This window comes from Hemibagrus wyckioides, unplaced genomic scaffold, assembly GCF_019097595.1.
Source record: "Hemibagrus wyckioides isolate EC202008001 unplaced genomic scaffold, SWU_Hwy_1.0 Contig30, whole genome shotgun sequence".
In the NCBI taxonomy this organism is placed as follows: Eukaryota; Metazoa; Chordata; class Actinopteri; order Siluriformes; family Bagridae; genus Hemibagrus; species Hemibagrus wyckioides.
Genome location: NW_026690792.1, coordinates 269,438 through 286,108, shown reverse-complemented (window position 1 = coordinate 286,108; position 16,671 = coordinate 269,438). Strand labels below are relative to the sequence as shown.

Here is a 16,671-nt window from a genome sequence, read left to right as displayed (position 1 = left end):
AGGCCTTCATCACATATTATAACAATTCCTGAATGTCCATCCATTAAAAGATTCTTAATTTATTAATGAGAGAGAGAGAGAGAGAGAGAGAGAGAGAGAGAGACCCAAAAACAAGTGATGTAACTAACAATGTCAAAATATCACAGGTAAATGGTACAGAGTGAATCCATGGCTTAGGACCACATTGTTTTATTAATACAAAAACATTTCTACAGATTTATATAAACAGTATACAGTATAGAACAGTTATCATGAATATGCATAAATACAAGTAGGTGGAGCTAGAGGTGGAGATGTACATCAAATAGTAACACTGACATTCATTTCTAAAGCTAGAGGTTTGAACTAAACACTCAGGAAAACAATGTTGTTCCTCTTCGTGGTGTTTTTCACTCTTGCTGATGTTGGTAAGTCATATACACTGCACACAAAATATTATTTTTTCTAAATAAGAAGACACAATTTTCCATGTGAAATGTGTCATTTATGATTAAAATATCACAATATTGTTGTAATGTTTTTATAGCAGAGGCTGCTGACAATAACATTAAACCAGATCAAACCAATGTATTTTCAATGGAAGGCAGCAACATCTCACTGTCCTGCACATATACTGGATCAGTTAACAGTCTCCACTGGTATCGACAAAAACCTGGATCAAGACCCGAGTTTCTGCTGCTGATTGATGAAAGAAGTGAAACTGTCACTGAGGCTCAACCACCTCATCCAGGATTGTCCATAAAACTTAAAAAAGAGCAAGATAAAACGAATGAGAAAGTGGATCTGATCATCTCCTCTGCTGCTGTATCAGACTCTGCTCTATACTACTGTGCTCTGAGGCCCACAGTGACAGGAAATCCAGCTGCACTGTACAAAAACTTTCACACAGTTTTGTTATATTGAAAGCAGCTCTTCCAATGCTTTAGTGAAAGTTACATGTCCTTTTGGGGATTCTGTCAGGGTCATGGTTGATATGGTATGAACTTTGTTCACATGAGGTAGGAAAACACCCTTTGCAGAGCTCCATATACAAACCATATAGTTACCATTTCACACACTCATTCACACAAAAGCATCATTTCTCCTAGAAAAATGTCCTACTGTCATGTTTTTGGAGGTGATGTAAAACTGCACACAAACTGACAGTAACCTGCTTTCAGTATGTGTTTGCTTAAATGTCCTCTGGACAGGTTTCCCATATGAGGCTGAATGTAAAGCCAGGATGTTTCAGTAAGAATCAACAATCTGACAACAACATTGGTGACACTGTCATGTGATGCTGTGGGGTGGAGCAATTTTGAAGCTTTATGGTGTTAACATATTAGATTACAGAAAGATCTCCACTATTTTCACTGAGCTAAGACCAGTCATCATGTCTGTGTGGTGATGCAGTGTGAAAATGCAGAGGAGGTCAGACTAAAGTATTTCCTGTTGATTATTTAAAGGTTAAAAACATTATGTTCTCTTCTCTATGACAGGTGACAGATTCAATAGCCTTCTGCAGGACTTGAAGAGCTGGACACTGGGTGAGATCGCCTGTGCTGCGGGTCTGTCAGTGTGTGTGTGTGTGTGTGTGTGTAAATAGTGCACTTTGCACTTACCCATTTGTTTTGGGTTTTCTGTTTGTTAATGTATTAGTTATCACAGTATGCATTTGGGGCTGCTATTTTATTTTATTTCATTTTTAAATGGACGGGTTTTAAGCTGTAGCTGGGCTGGAAATCTTAGGTCCAATCCGGAAATCACTGGTTACTATGGTTACCGCGTCCTGCGGGGAGAAAGAGCTCCTTCTGACAACACTCGGCCCCTCACGGTAGGACGATCTTTATCCTTTAATGTCACACTGATTTTACAATAAATATACAATAAACAATAAATATACAATATAATATAACATAATATACAATACAATGTAATATTTACCCCAGTAGTAGGACACCTTTAAGAACCCCTGGCTACTGTTTAAAACTTAAACATGCTAAGTCTTGTGATTGGGCAGCTTGCTAGCTAGTGTAAATAATAAATTATAGATTAATGTTATCTACTGAGAGAGCTTGTCTGTTTGTTGTAATTATTACACAATTGTTTGGGTCAGTTGATGTAAATATAATATTTAGTTAGCCTGCTAGCAAACTTGCCTACTGGTGCTAATGCTAAACTCCTGAACCAAGCTATGTTATCTAGCTAGCGAACCTCGCTAATCATTTCATTTACACAATATCATATAGAGTGTAAAGATTGCTGAACTTCGGGTGAAGGTTTTAATAATTATTCCGTATAATATTTAGATAGATTTCGGATGATGGACTGGGACAGGAGGTTTTTGAGACTTTAATCAGTCACCATGTACGGTGAATTTACACAAGCTAATGCTAATTAATGCTAATATTTGTCTGTTTATTCTCAGCTTAACTAGCTTACATACTCACAGGTTTATTAACATTTCCAGCGTTAAAAAGGAAATTTTTGTTTTTTTACTTCTCCCTTTTTAAAAAAAAAATAAAAAATCAAAATCCTCTATTTCTGGGTGTGGGTGAAAAAAACACTGGTTTTATCTACACTGTTAGCAAGCCTGGATAATTAACTTGGTAGCATCATGAAGATAAATATCGTAATGAGTAATGCAAACCTTTTAACCGGTAAACAAACCTTTCCTTTATTTTACTCAAGCTGTTTTTACTGTAAGGAACGTGACAGAATGTTAGATGTGTTATTATGAAACTGCGATGAGAAGAAGCACTTATGATGGGGCGGCGGGAGGAAATGTACAGTACATCATCTTTTTTGGAGAACAGGACATGTTTAGACTTACATCCTGCTTCGTGTTAAGGTGTAAATTAAGTCGCCATCTAGAACACCATAAGTGAATTACAGAGATTTTTTTGTTATTTACGTTTTAACAGGATGCAGTTGGCGTACAGCTGGCCTCCGTGGCTCCGATTCGGTTCCTGAGGACTCCTTCTCATCGGGACTCCATCAAAGCAGAGCTCTCCGGGTCCTATGTAAGCTTATGAATGCCTGTGTAACATGACAGCTGTTTAAATCTGAAAGACTTTGATAATAGAGAACTCCATTAGGACTCCATTATGTAAAGTTAATTTCTTTTTGTAACTTTTCTGCTCTCTGCAGGCCTACCAGTACAACCTCGTGGACGTGTTTTACGAGCTGCTTCTCTGCGGATACTTCACGAAGGGCTTAACGCCTCAGCCAGTAAGCGTCTTATCGGGAGATTTAAAAGCAATGCTTGAATGTAGTTTGAGAACAGGATCTATTTTATTTCATTTTGTTTTCCCATATTTTAAACCCTGGCATTAACAGAGCTTGTCGTCTCCCTTTCCTAAAGCTTTAGGGAGGACTCTCGGAGCGCCTGCTTGCGCTCATCAAGTGGGATGTAGACGTTCGGGAGCCTGGAGCAAAGATCTACTTCACAGTGCTTATTGTAAGTGTTCAAATATCTTCTGATGCCACGTTACACAAATGGTCAGCATTGTATCTCTAAGACAGTGACATTACACTGGATTTGTGTTTGTGTCATTTGTTGATAGGATCAGCTTACAGGCCTTTTTGTGGTACTGTTCTCTCAGCCCCGGGAGCTCTACACCCGACCCGCCAGCTTTAGCCAGCACGGTTAGGCATCTCCTCGGGCAGCATGTCGAGAAGAAGATGGTGAAGACTTTGGAGAGGCTCTTGGCAATGTCCTTCCCTTACTTCTACACCTTCCCAGTACCCACCAACACAACACACACACACAAACACACAATTTATTGCACAAGTTCCCATTCCATACTTTGTTACAGTTCATATTTTGTCCCTACATTGCTCAAGCGCTCCACAGATGAGTATAAATTGATTTTGTAACATTTCAATTGTCACATTTTAAAATATCTCTCTTCTTTTTCCCCTTGACAGGTCTGCACAACTTGATCCCAGGACTTTAGGACCAGAATTGCACAGTCAGTTGTAGCCTGTGTAGCATTTTATCATTCTCACTAGAAATAATTGCTTTCCTCGTTACATTTCCAGGTTTAGTGTTAATGAATTATCTGTGTTTGTCTTTCATCTAATATCATTTCAACCATTATTAACCCTCCTCTCATCATCCTCCTATCCTAACTCTAATAAAGTATTTCATTTGCATCTATTACAGCCTCGGTCAGATCATTTCTATACATCAAGATATGTGTTTATATATAAAATGTTGATTTTCAACTCAACTCCAATACATGACATTAGGTTTAAACTTTAATTCATGATGAAGGCACATGGTTACTTTTTGTTTATTCAGTACACTGTTACTCTGAAATGTTCATATAAGTGAAGCAGAGATAACATTCTGCTTTATTGGTACAAACAATATCCTATAATTATATATCCTGTAATTTATTTTCCATTCATACATTTATTTATTCTTTCATGTGTTTATTATACCTGTGTGTATAAATGTATGTTACTTTACCAAATGTGAACTAAGATCCAGAACAAAATGTGAGCACTCCAGACCATAATTCCATTGTATAGTTACAAGAAGTTAAAATGGATGAATAAGGAAAGTGTTAGTCAAATTTGCAGAGGGAAGCTACAGTTGAGGCTTTGTACACAAGAAATGCTTAGATGCTTCACTGAAGACAGAGTAGAAGGAAACTTGACATTTACAATAACATAAAAAGGAAACTTTCAGAAGATCAGAGGAAATTAAAACATGATGGTTTTCTGTATGTTTCTGTTTTTTACCATGTTCATAGGTAAGCTTATATTTTATTTATCCCCATATATCATGTTTAAATGTTTTATAACTAGTAAAGAAATGTTTCCATGTGTGAGTGTTTTAGATTGTAAGCATGTACTGTATTTATACTGTATAATATAAAATGATAATATTCTGAAATAAATGTCCTCTTCAGGTGAGAGCACACAGGACAGCATTACTCCAACATCTTCTGCTGTCTATGGTAAAGAGGAGCAAGCAGTTACACTCTCCTGTGATTATAAATACACTGTTTCTATGAACAATCTACAGTGGTATCGACAATATTCCAATGCAGCACCAGAATTCCTCGTTCTGTTGACGGAATCGGGAGGGAATCAGACAGGTGATACTCCTCATCCTCATTTGTCTGCTAAAGTTCATAAGAGTCTGAAGTGTGTGGATTTGGAGATCTCGCCTGCTTCAGTATCAGACTCTGCACTGTACTACTGCGCCTTGCAGCCCACAGTGACAGGAAAGTCAACTTCACTGTCCAAAAACCTACAGAGACCTCAAACATGAAAGTGTTAAAGAATCACAATAAGAAGAAAAGACTGGAAGCTATGCATAACATCAGCATTCTGATTATTGATCCAATAGAAATGTATGTATATAACCATATATGAATACTTTATTTGAATTGAATAGACAAAACATTCTAAGTGAATCCAAATACAGATAGAAAAGTTAGGTGTGTGTTTGAAGAAGCCACATGTTCACTCCCTCTGCAGTATTAAGTGCAGTTCTCATAAACAATAGTGGCAGGTTTGATGGTTTATTTACTTAATGACAGTGTAAAGATCACATGCTGGAATTTGATTCTGTTCTAGGAATAAAAATGTGCATATTGTAAACTCTTTTTGACAAGCAGCTGATTTGATTTATTTTTATTTTATGTTTGTTTGTTTGTTTATTTTACTGAGCATGCTATTTAATGTGTTCATCATGTGTGTCTTTGCAGGATCTTTAATATATTTTTGAGAATTACAGGATACCTGAAAGTATGTATAACTAAGAATAAGAATTGTGGAAAATAAAAACACAGTTTCCATCACACAATCAGGAAATAAATAAGCTCTACTGAAATAATGCTCCATAATCAATTCTTGAGGTAGATGAGCTACAACAGCTAAAGACCACATCGGGTTTCATTCCTGTTCACCAAGAACAGAAATCTAAGACTACAGTAACAACCCTGTAAATGACATAATTTGGCCCAATGGCAAGAGCTGCTTGCTTGGTTCACACTTAGCGTCTGGATTCCAAAAAGGTTTGAATCCCACAGGAGCCTCGCTTTATTGTTAACTTGACTTTGTGTAACCGAGTTCCTTTTACTCGGACCCCAGGCCATATGAGCAAGAAGGTCATACAGTTACAGAGTACAGTGAACCTTCATTGGTGCACATCAAGGTAACAGGGATGACCTGGCTCGTTGGTCTAGGGGTATGATTCTCGCTTAGGGTGCGAGAGGTCCTGGGTTCAAATCCCGGACGAGCCCTGGTTTTAAATGGAATAGAGTGGTTGGGATAAAACTAATGGAAACTTGCACTGCTGGCTTGGTTCTCGCTTGGAAGCTTGTTTCTCCAGAGGTCCAAGAAGGTTCAAATCCCACTGTAATTACCTCTGAAAATTAAAGCTCCAACCTGGAGCCTATCTCTGGAATACAGGGAGCGGGATGGAGAATGTCACACTTTGTGGAGACATGAACCTCTGAAATATTAATATAATAGAGTACAGAAAGACCTCAGAATATTGTCATTTTACTAACACCATTCATCATGTTCACTGTTATATTCATGTGTCTGTGGCTTTCATTAGGTAAGTTATCATTGATCTTTTCAGAAAGGAGGGTAAAAGGTAAATCCCTATGCCACCACGTCTGTCTGCTAAAGTTGATGATAAAACTAAACAAGTGGATCTGATCATCTCCTCTGCTGCTTTTAATGTTTGATAATATACAATTAGAAGGTAATTTATTCATAATCACACTCTCTGGTATCACCCAGATGAGGATGGGTTCACATTTGAGTCTTCCTCATATCGTCTCACAGAGTTTTTTCTTGCCACTGTTGCCTCAGAGTTGCTCATTAGGGGTAAAGTTAATTTTCAACTTTGTATTCTGAATTTCTATATTTCTGTAAAGCTGCATTGAGACAGTGTCTATTGTTAAAAGTGATATGAATGAAAATGAAGTGAACTGAATTTAATTACCTTTTGGGAAAAGACACAGCAAATTTACTAATGAGAGATTGGATCCAGTTTACTCATGGATCCAGTTTCCTATGATTTTTATCATAGGAAATTATCATAATTATTTATAAATGTACAAATAATTAAAAAAACACACAAACAGATAAAGGCTTATAGTATGGTATAGATGATGAATCTTGAAATACAACACAGACATATTAATGACTCTACACTACAACTGCATCACTTCCTGGGTGTGTCCTTCTAGAGACGTGTAAAGTTCAGCACATACAGCACTTTTATACAGAATCCTCACAGAGCTGTGTTCAGAAATGGATCAACTATACAACTTACTGTACATAGTGAGATACATACCACTGATTCTCACTCTAGTTACAGGTCATTTTCAGTTATTAATTATTACAATGATATTTAATCAGTTAAATAATTGCATTAATTAATAAGCATGTTTGTATTAATCTAGTAATTTCTTGATTCCTTAAGTCAATATTGGAATTACAAAAAATACTTCACTGACATGTTTCTTTATATTTTTGTCACACCAGGTAGCTTTGCAGATAAAATTTGGCCAACAGATGCAAACATTGTCAGGAAAGAAGCAGAGACTGTTATTCTGAAATGTTCATATGAGGCAAGCAGTGAATACATTTATCTTTACTGGTACAAACAATATCCTAACAGCGCACCACAGTTTTTACTGTATAAAGGCGCAAGGTCAAATGCAGGTGCTGGGAGCACTCCTGATGATCGTCGACTAGAGTCGAAAACAAGCAGAGACTCTACTGAACTTACTATCAGAGGTCTAAAGCTCTCAGATTCTGCACTCTATCATTGTGCTCTTAGAGACGTAGCACAGTGATACAGAGTCACTGAAAGGCTTTACAAATACATCAACATGGTATATTAAGTTTCTAAAACCACAGAAGATGAAAGAGACTCACTTTACCAACTTATCAGTTAACCACAGACACAAACAACATTTGTGAAAACATTTGCAGCTGGAGCTAATAGCCTAAAAAGAAAATGAGGGATTAACACAACTATAAATAAAAAAATCTACATCTACATTCATTTATTAAATGTTTATTCTGCATGTTTATTTGAACAGATGTGAGTTTGATCATACAGATAAAAAAAAATAATAATAAAAAATTAGTGACAAGGTTTGATTGCACATAAGGGTAATGCCTATAATCTTAAACATAATTATTTGATGGAGGGATGATGACTCTAGCCTTTTGAGCTTGTCCTCTGTTTTCTTATTTGTACTGTGATGTAAACGTTCCAACTTAAGGTGGACTGCTGACACTAAATTTCCCCTAAGTCTGAATGAGTGTGTGAATGTGTCTGTGCATTTTGTCCTGCATTAGACTGCTGTATCATCCAGGGTGTATTCCTGCATCATCCCTAGTGTTGCTGGGAGAAGCTCCAGATTCACCTGCCCAGGACAAAGCATGAATGAATGAATGAAGGTGTGTATATATAATGTATATAGACAGTTGTGGAAGTGTGACCAGGATAAAGTAGGTACTAAAAATAAACTCTGATTGAATGACCATTCATTAGGTTGCAGCTGCAGCTTATGGATCTGGGGCTTGGTTTTACTGTAGTTTTAGCATACTAAGATTTGCTAATTGTCTAGTAGATGAGAAAAGAGTTGCTGTGTGAGGTAAAGCAGAGTTGTCATGAATATGAATAGATATGATGTTTATTTCAAAAGATAAACACAAACTAACTAAACACTCAGGATAACAATGTTATTATGCCCACTTGGTTTTCTTCACTATTGCTGATATTGCTAAGTCCTTTAGTTTGCAAGTTACAAACCAAAAGAACAAGTATTTTAATTAAGTTGCTTAATAATAAATTGTTGTCAATAAATTCTAATAAATTGGTGTATTTATAGTAAAGGCTGTTGACAACAATTCATCCACCCAGAATACACTGTTTAATGTAATCACAATCATCTTTAAGTAACCAAACATAACTATAAAATAAATACATATCAGTTTCTGATTGCCAGTGAAATGTAGTTAGAGTGAGAATGTTCTTTTAGCTGATTGTTTATAACAGACGTGTTCTTGAACATTAATGAGGAAAGGCTCAGGTGCACAGTTTATTCTCCTCTTGATCAATAGATGAAGAAAATTGTTGGAGGAAAAGTTTCTGTTCCTCTGCAGCTCTTTTTCTCTATAGACAATATTCTGTTTGTGAGACCTGTATGATTGTAATTAACACCAGTGCAATCATAGCTCCAGTTTTGTTCTTTGGTCACTACACTTAATTAACCCTACTGAATAAAATCAGATGGAAAAATATTTGAAGTGAACTGGAACAGCGATTTAGTCCAGGAACTCTATGGAACTTTGTATGGGAAGGCTATAACAAAGAAATGCACAAAATACTAAATATATACATTATATAATATTAATTATAGTTCAGAAGTTTATTTATTAATGTCATTAATAAATAAATTAACTTCAATTACCTTAAAAACCAAGTCTTTCTTATTTCTCCACAAGATGGTGTAGTGAGTTATCTTATTGTGGGTCAGGTGCTAGGACTCTGCTCACATCCTCCAAAGATGTAGACTCTGTTATAAATACTTCTTTGCAGAATAATATGAACTCTAATAAACATGCTTTATCACAACAAACAAATAAATGCCACAAGTCAAGACACTACTTATAAAATATAAAAAACTAAAATATTTACTATTTTATATTTGTATAAAATTGAATAAATACAATAATAGAATAATTTCTTTGTTTACTATGTAAACAGTTTCAGTAGAGTTTCCCAAACAAGGCAGAATGTTTCAGTAAAGATCAACAATCTGTCAGTAACACTGGAGACACTGTCATGTGATGCTGGGGGGTGGAGCTTCGTGAACATTTATCATGGTAATATTTCAGAGTACAAAAAGACTTCAGAAGCTTTTAGCTTTCATTCAGCTAAAATCATTCATCATGTTCACTGTTATATTCATGTGTCTGTGGCTTTCACTAGGTGAGTTAACATTGACCTTTTGTTAGTTTATATATTATGTGTTGTTTATTAATTGTGTGCTGTTAGAAATCATGATTTCTGTATGTAATTCTGGCTTGATTCTGGCATAAAGTTTTGAATTTTTCTTATTATTAAAATATGTGTTGATTTCGTGATTAATTAGTCCAAGGCAAAATATGAGTTTGACTTTTGCAGTTTAGGCTTTATTATGTAAAGTTTAAAAACATTATGTTCTCTTCTCCATGACAGGTGACTCCATGGCAGATTCAATAAAGCCACTTTTCCCTCATAAAGTTGTAGATGAAGGTGATGATGTTACTCTGTCCTGCAGCTACAAAGACTTCAGTGGTACTGTAGAGAATCTGCAGTGGTACAGGCAATATCCAAAATCTAAACCTGAGTTCCTTCTTTATATTTATCAAAATGGAGATCTAAGTCCCAACACTCCCCCAAGAATGTCTGTTAAAGTTCATGATGATAAACAAGTGGATCTGATCATCTCCTCTGCTGCTGTAACAGACTCTGCTCTATACTACTGTGCTTTATGATTACACTTTACACTTTATCTGTTGTAAATACAAACTGCACATACCTCTCTATGCACACTCTGACATAACCTTATTTATTGTTGTACATATTTACATATTTATCTGCAACTGTTCTGGTAGATGCTAAACAGCATTTTGTCACTATGTACCTGTACTTTGCAATGACAATAAAGTTTTATCTATCTATCTATCTATCTATCTATCTATCTATCTATCTATCTATCTATCTATCTATCTATCTATCTATCTATCTATCTATCTATCTATCTATCTATCTATCTATCTATCTATCTATCTGCAGATGTTAAAGGACGCCAGCCTTCTAAGGAAGTCCAGGCGGCTCTGTCCTCTCCTGCACAGAGTGTCTGTGTTGGCAGTCCAGTCCATTTTATCATCCAGCTGTACTCCAAGGTATTTGTAGGTCTTGACAAACTCCACACAGTCACCGTTGATGGTCACAGGCTCCAGTTGAGGCCTGGGCCTCCTGAAGTCCACCACCATCTCCATGGTCTTTGTTGTGTTGAGGTGCAGATGGTTACAGTCACACCATGCAACGAAGTCCTGTATCAGTTTTCTGTCCTCCTCCTCCTCATAGCAAGGTTGGGGATTTTTCAGGGTGGATCTGGGGCTTGGTTCCACAAGGTTTAAAGCTGTAGTTTTTTTTCATACTAGGCTGTGCTAATGGTGTAGTAGATGAGTGAAATATTACATTGCAGTATGTAATAAATATGAATAAATATGAGTGGGCAGAGCTACATTTGGAGACAGAAAATCAAATATTATTATGGTTAATGTAACTGTGTGAAGTGAAATATTGGAGCTGAAATTAATGAATGGATTTGAGATTAAAGTGCAGACTTTCAGTTTACTCTCACTTTACTACACACACTCTAAGTTAAAACCAATGCACTAGAGATGTTAGAAGATGGTGTAGTGAGTTATCTTATTGTGGGCCAAATACTAGAACCCTGCTCACATCCCCCAAATATGTAGACTTCTGTGATTATACATAATTCTTTGCAAAATAATATAGACTCTATCTGTTGTTCAATCCTACATACATAGTGCTAGACCTATATGTAGAATTTGCAGTTATTACATACAATTTCATTAAAAATGTTTGTCTTATATTTGTAATATTTTTGTCTCCACCAAGGACAAGCACATTACAGCTGCATTGAATAAAATGGGCTCTGGACAGATTCTCTCATCATAGGATAAGAAACTTTACCCTTTCTTTATAAACACAGTTTCATGTTTAAATGACCAATCAGCAGATATGAGATCAAGTCAACTAGTTTTACACAGCGGTTTTATTAAGCAATGAGTTAAATGTCAATAAAGAATAATAGATAACAGAATGAAAAAGAGCCTGGTTTGTTCCTCACCTAATAAAATACCACCTCATGAAAATGTAATCCTATTTAATAAACATGCTTTCAAATACCTTATTGTCCAGACACCATTTATAAAATATAAAAAATAATAAAATAAAATATTTACTCATTTTAATTATTACTATTATTTTTCCCTGCTGTCAGTTTTTTTTGTTTATTATGTAAAGAGTTTCAGCACAGTTTCCAAACAAGACTTAATGTAAAGCCAGGATGTTTCACTGTCATCAACACTGGAGACACTGTCATGTGATGCTGGGGGGTGGAGCTTCCTGAACATTTATCACGGTAATATATTAGAGTACAGAAAGAGCTTTTTCATTCAGCTAAAACCAGTCATCATGTTCACTGTTATATTCATGTGTCTGTGGCTTTCACTAGGTGAGTTAACACCTTTTGTTAGTTTAGATATTATGTATTGTTTATTAATTGTCTGGTGTTATAGAAAGCATGATTTCTGTGTGTAATTCTGGCTTGATTATGTAAAACTTTATGTTCTCTTCTCTATGACAGGTGACTCCATGGCAGATTCAATAAAGCCCCTTTTCAGTCAGAAAGTTGTAGATGAAGGTGATGATGTTACTCTGTCCTGTGAATATGAAACAAGTGCTATAGGATTCTACCTGCACTGGTACAGACAATATCCAAAATCTAAACCTGAGTTCCTTCTTTATATTTACCAAACTGGAGCTCTAAGTGATAACCGTCCCCCAAGAATGTCTGTTAAACTTAAAGATAAGAAAGTGGATCTGATCATCTCCTCTGCTGCTGTATCAGATTCTGCACTCTATCACTGTGCTCTTACAGTAGTAGCACAGTGATACAGAGTCACTGAGAGACTGTACAAAAACCTATGAAATAATTCATTTGAAGTTCAACGTTTAATATCAAAGATACTTCCTTTAGCAACTTATCAGTTAACCACAGACACAAAAGACATTTGTGGTAACATATGCAGCTGAAGAAAGAGAATAAAATAAAGAGGCACTGTGTCACTTGTTGCTGGTGTGTACTGTTTAAAATTGAATTCATTGTACTTTGCTGCAGTTTTTCCCCATGATTAATTCGCATGAATTTTCATTCATGTATATGTACAAAAACAAATTAGGATTTGTCATGTATTCTAAGAGGGTTAGGGTAATAAAAATAAAAAAAAATAAATGTCCTTCCTGCATTTGAATACAATGTGGAAATATTCCCCACAAGCGGCAATGCTTCAGTAAGAATCAACAATCTGTCAGTAACATTGGTGTCATGTGATGCTGTGGGGTGGAGCTTCATGAACATTTATGATGTTGACATATCAGAGTACATAAAGACCTCAGAATATTTACATTCAGCTAAAACCGTTCATCATGTTCACTGTTATATTAATCCTTTGCTATTATCTGTCTCCAGCTCCACATTGACCTGACAGCTCAGTCAAGCAAGGCTCTAACTAAAAAAAGCCAAGCTGCCCAGACTGGATGAATGCAGATACAAGGTTTTCTTTGCAATCAGCGCTGGTTACAAGAATTGAGCTGCTCACGAATGAACATCCCAACAACCTCCGAAATAATCATCACAAAACATAGTCTTTTTATTCTTTTCCCTTATCTTTTCATAATATTCAAACCAAACCCTCTTTGCTGAGAAAGTCACTCCTATTTTCTTCCTGAAATATCAGGTTCTTTTTGAACACCATTATCTCTTACTTTTTAACACTTTAGCATTCCATTATAATCGGACTTCCGAGGTCAGTTATAAAAATAGTGGACATCTGTGCACTTATCAATAGGACTTTTCCAGCTTGTTTTCATCAAACAGTTCATTTTGACCTCCGAGGACAGCATGGGTAAGTTTCAGGGCCACTGCTCTGTCTTTGCTTAGTTTTAATTCATTGCAAACAATGTTTTCTTTCACTTCTACACCTGCTGTAGTTTTAATCACAGTTTCCTTCCAATTATTCCTAGCTCTATCTCCTGCTACCCTTGCCTTCCTAGGACGTGCTGCGCTTCTGCTCAGGACCTTGGGCACAGCTCCAACCCCAGCCATACCAAGATTGAAACTCCGTCCAAGTCTCATCTACTGTCAGCAAAGTTTGCCAGATAGACATTACTCCTACTGCTACTGATTCTACACAGGCCATACAATCTCGCACCTATACCTCATAGTGTTAAACCCTTCATTGTTAAAACTGTAAATAGGGGTGCCCAATAAATTAAGGTGGTGCCTGACAACCCAACCATGCTGTCCTCTGATTATTTTATACAAACACAAACAAGAATGCATTCATATACACTCTAAACACTCTAAAACATTCAAAACCACTTTAAACACTCTAAACCACTTTAAACCATTCAAAAATTACTCCCACACCTCCCAATTAATCTCAGCTTGAAAATGCACAGACTTGTGCAACCACCAGTGGCTGGGTTGGTTCTGTGCTTAGGCCACAGTGGGGAGAATGCAGGATCCTAGACATTAGTCTCTCTCTGTTTATATTACATATTCACACCAATTACCTGATGTATGCTATTGAATTGATGTTTATTGGCATCCTTTTTTATTCAACAATGGCAGCCACAAAAAAAATAGATATCACCCTTTTGCACTAACATTCATTCATCTATCCATTTATCCATCCATTCATACATACATATACAGTAGCCATTTTGTTCTGGTTAAGGCAATAAAAACACATACAGTGATGGACATCAAGGAGAAGTTTAGAGAAGTTAGAGTCCAAATAATTTGCATGAGGAATCTAGGATAGTGTAATATATATAAAACAGAGGCTAGTGCATTTGTAGTATCAGGTGATATCAGGTTTGTGTTTACTGACTGCACATTATAAACTCTAGCTGAAGGAACAAAAATAATAAGTTAATGTCTCTGTGCTGTGTCTCCAGATTTAAACTCACACTCAGTAAAACTCTTCTTACTGGTTCCTCAATTCCTTTTTATTAGTCTTCTTTAAACTAAAAATCTAAATAAAACCTCCAAAATTCAAAAGACCATCCTGTAAATGTAGCACAGACACACCACCTCAGACATTTCTCTCACACGCTTAACTTATTGTATGTTATGAACAATAATTAAATAATTTTGGTCTTTTATTTCTTACTATCAGCACCTTCAAAGTAGAATAGATATTTACTTCTCCTCCTAAACTGTGAACACACAGGTATATAAAGAGATTGTTTTGGATTTTTAGCAACTATGTCAATTTTGAGTACCAATATTTTATTACTTACCTTTGAAGAAAGGCTATATAAATTTAAAGATTAATTAATGATAGTAATTGTGAAAAAGCAATGACATGAAATTATTATTTAGATATAATTACACTAATCAGCTTTCCTATACTTACCTATTGGGCAAATGTATGTGTAAAAAGAGATTTTTCTACGAATCTGGTTCTGTTGTTCTATGATCATTATTATAAAAAGTTTGCATTTACTTTTCATACAAATATCTTGATGTAGTGGCCAATGAGCCTATTTATCATGTTTACAGATTAACAGTAAAATATCATAATTATTTATAGTTTTCAAATAATGTAAACACCACACAAACAAGTAAAGGCTTATAGTATTGTATAGATGATAAATCTTAAAATACAACACAGCTGTATTAATGACTCTAGTTTTCTGTCACTGAAACTGTGTGAAGTGATGATCTGTACAAAGTTACACTACAACAGCATCACTTCCTGGGTGTGTCCTTCTAGAGACGTGTAAAGTTCAGCACATACAGCACTATTATACAGAATCCTCACAGAGCTGTGTTCAGAAATGGATCAACTATACAACTTACTGTACATAGTGAGATACATACCACTGATTCTCACTCTAGTTACAGGTCATTCATTTTTATCTGTTTATTCATTTTTGATGATATTATGATATTTAATCAGCTTTGTTAATGGTTTGTTTAACCTATTGCTGGCTATATATCGTCATATTGTGTAACTTGAGTGTGTATCTTGTTTTGTTTGTTTGTAATTGAAGAATTAAAAATATAATAATAATAATAATAATAATAATAATAATAATAATAATAATAATAATAATAATAATAATAATTGCTTTTCTCTATAAACAACAGTTTGTTGATTTGGGAAAAATATTGTTGTTTTAAAAGATACTGTATTTCCCTAGTTTACTCAGTTACATTAGACAGAAAGTTTTTCAGAAAAGTCCACAGAGCCAATTCTGAATTTAATGAAAGCAGCTGAGGCTCTGTACAGAAGTTCAGAAATTACTATTTGTTGTTCTAATTTGTGAATTTAAAGAAAAAAGATTTGTTTGTTAAAGTTTTTCTCTTTTCTCCAGAAGATGGCGTAGTGAGTTATCTTACTGTGGGCCAAATACAAGGACCCTGCTCACATCCCCAAGAATGTAGACTTCTGTGATTATAAATACTTCTTTGCAAAATAATATCGACTCTATCTGTTGTTTAATCCTACATACACAGTACTAGGCCTATAGGTACAGTAGGCCTATACGTACAATTTCATTAAAAATGTGTGACCTACACTGATCAGGCATAACATTATGACCACCTGCGTACTATCGTGTTGGACCTCCTTTTTCTGCCAGAAAAGCCCATCATGCACTGTGTATTCTGACACCTTTCTATCAGAATCAGTATTAACTTCTTCAGCAACTTGAGTAACAGCAGCTCATCTGTTGGATCGGATCACACGGGCCAGCCTTCACTCCCCACGTGCATCAATAAGCCTTGGCCGCCTATGACACTGTCGCCAGTTTACCAACACTGC

General features: G+C 35.7%; 1 non-coding gene across 1 annotated transcript; it reads left to right on the top strand.

The window, feature by feature from the left end:
• The first annotated feature begins 6,170 nt into the window (after nt 1-6,170).
• Nucleotides 6,171-6,242, top strand: trnap-agg (transfer RNA proline (anticodon AGG)). Its single transcript has one exon. It is a non-coding gene; the product is annotated as a tRNA-Pro (tRNA).
• The last annotated feature ends 10,429 nt before the right edge of the window (nt 6,243-16,671 follow it).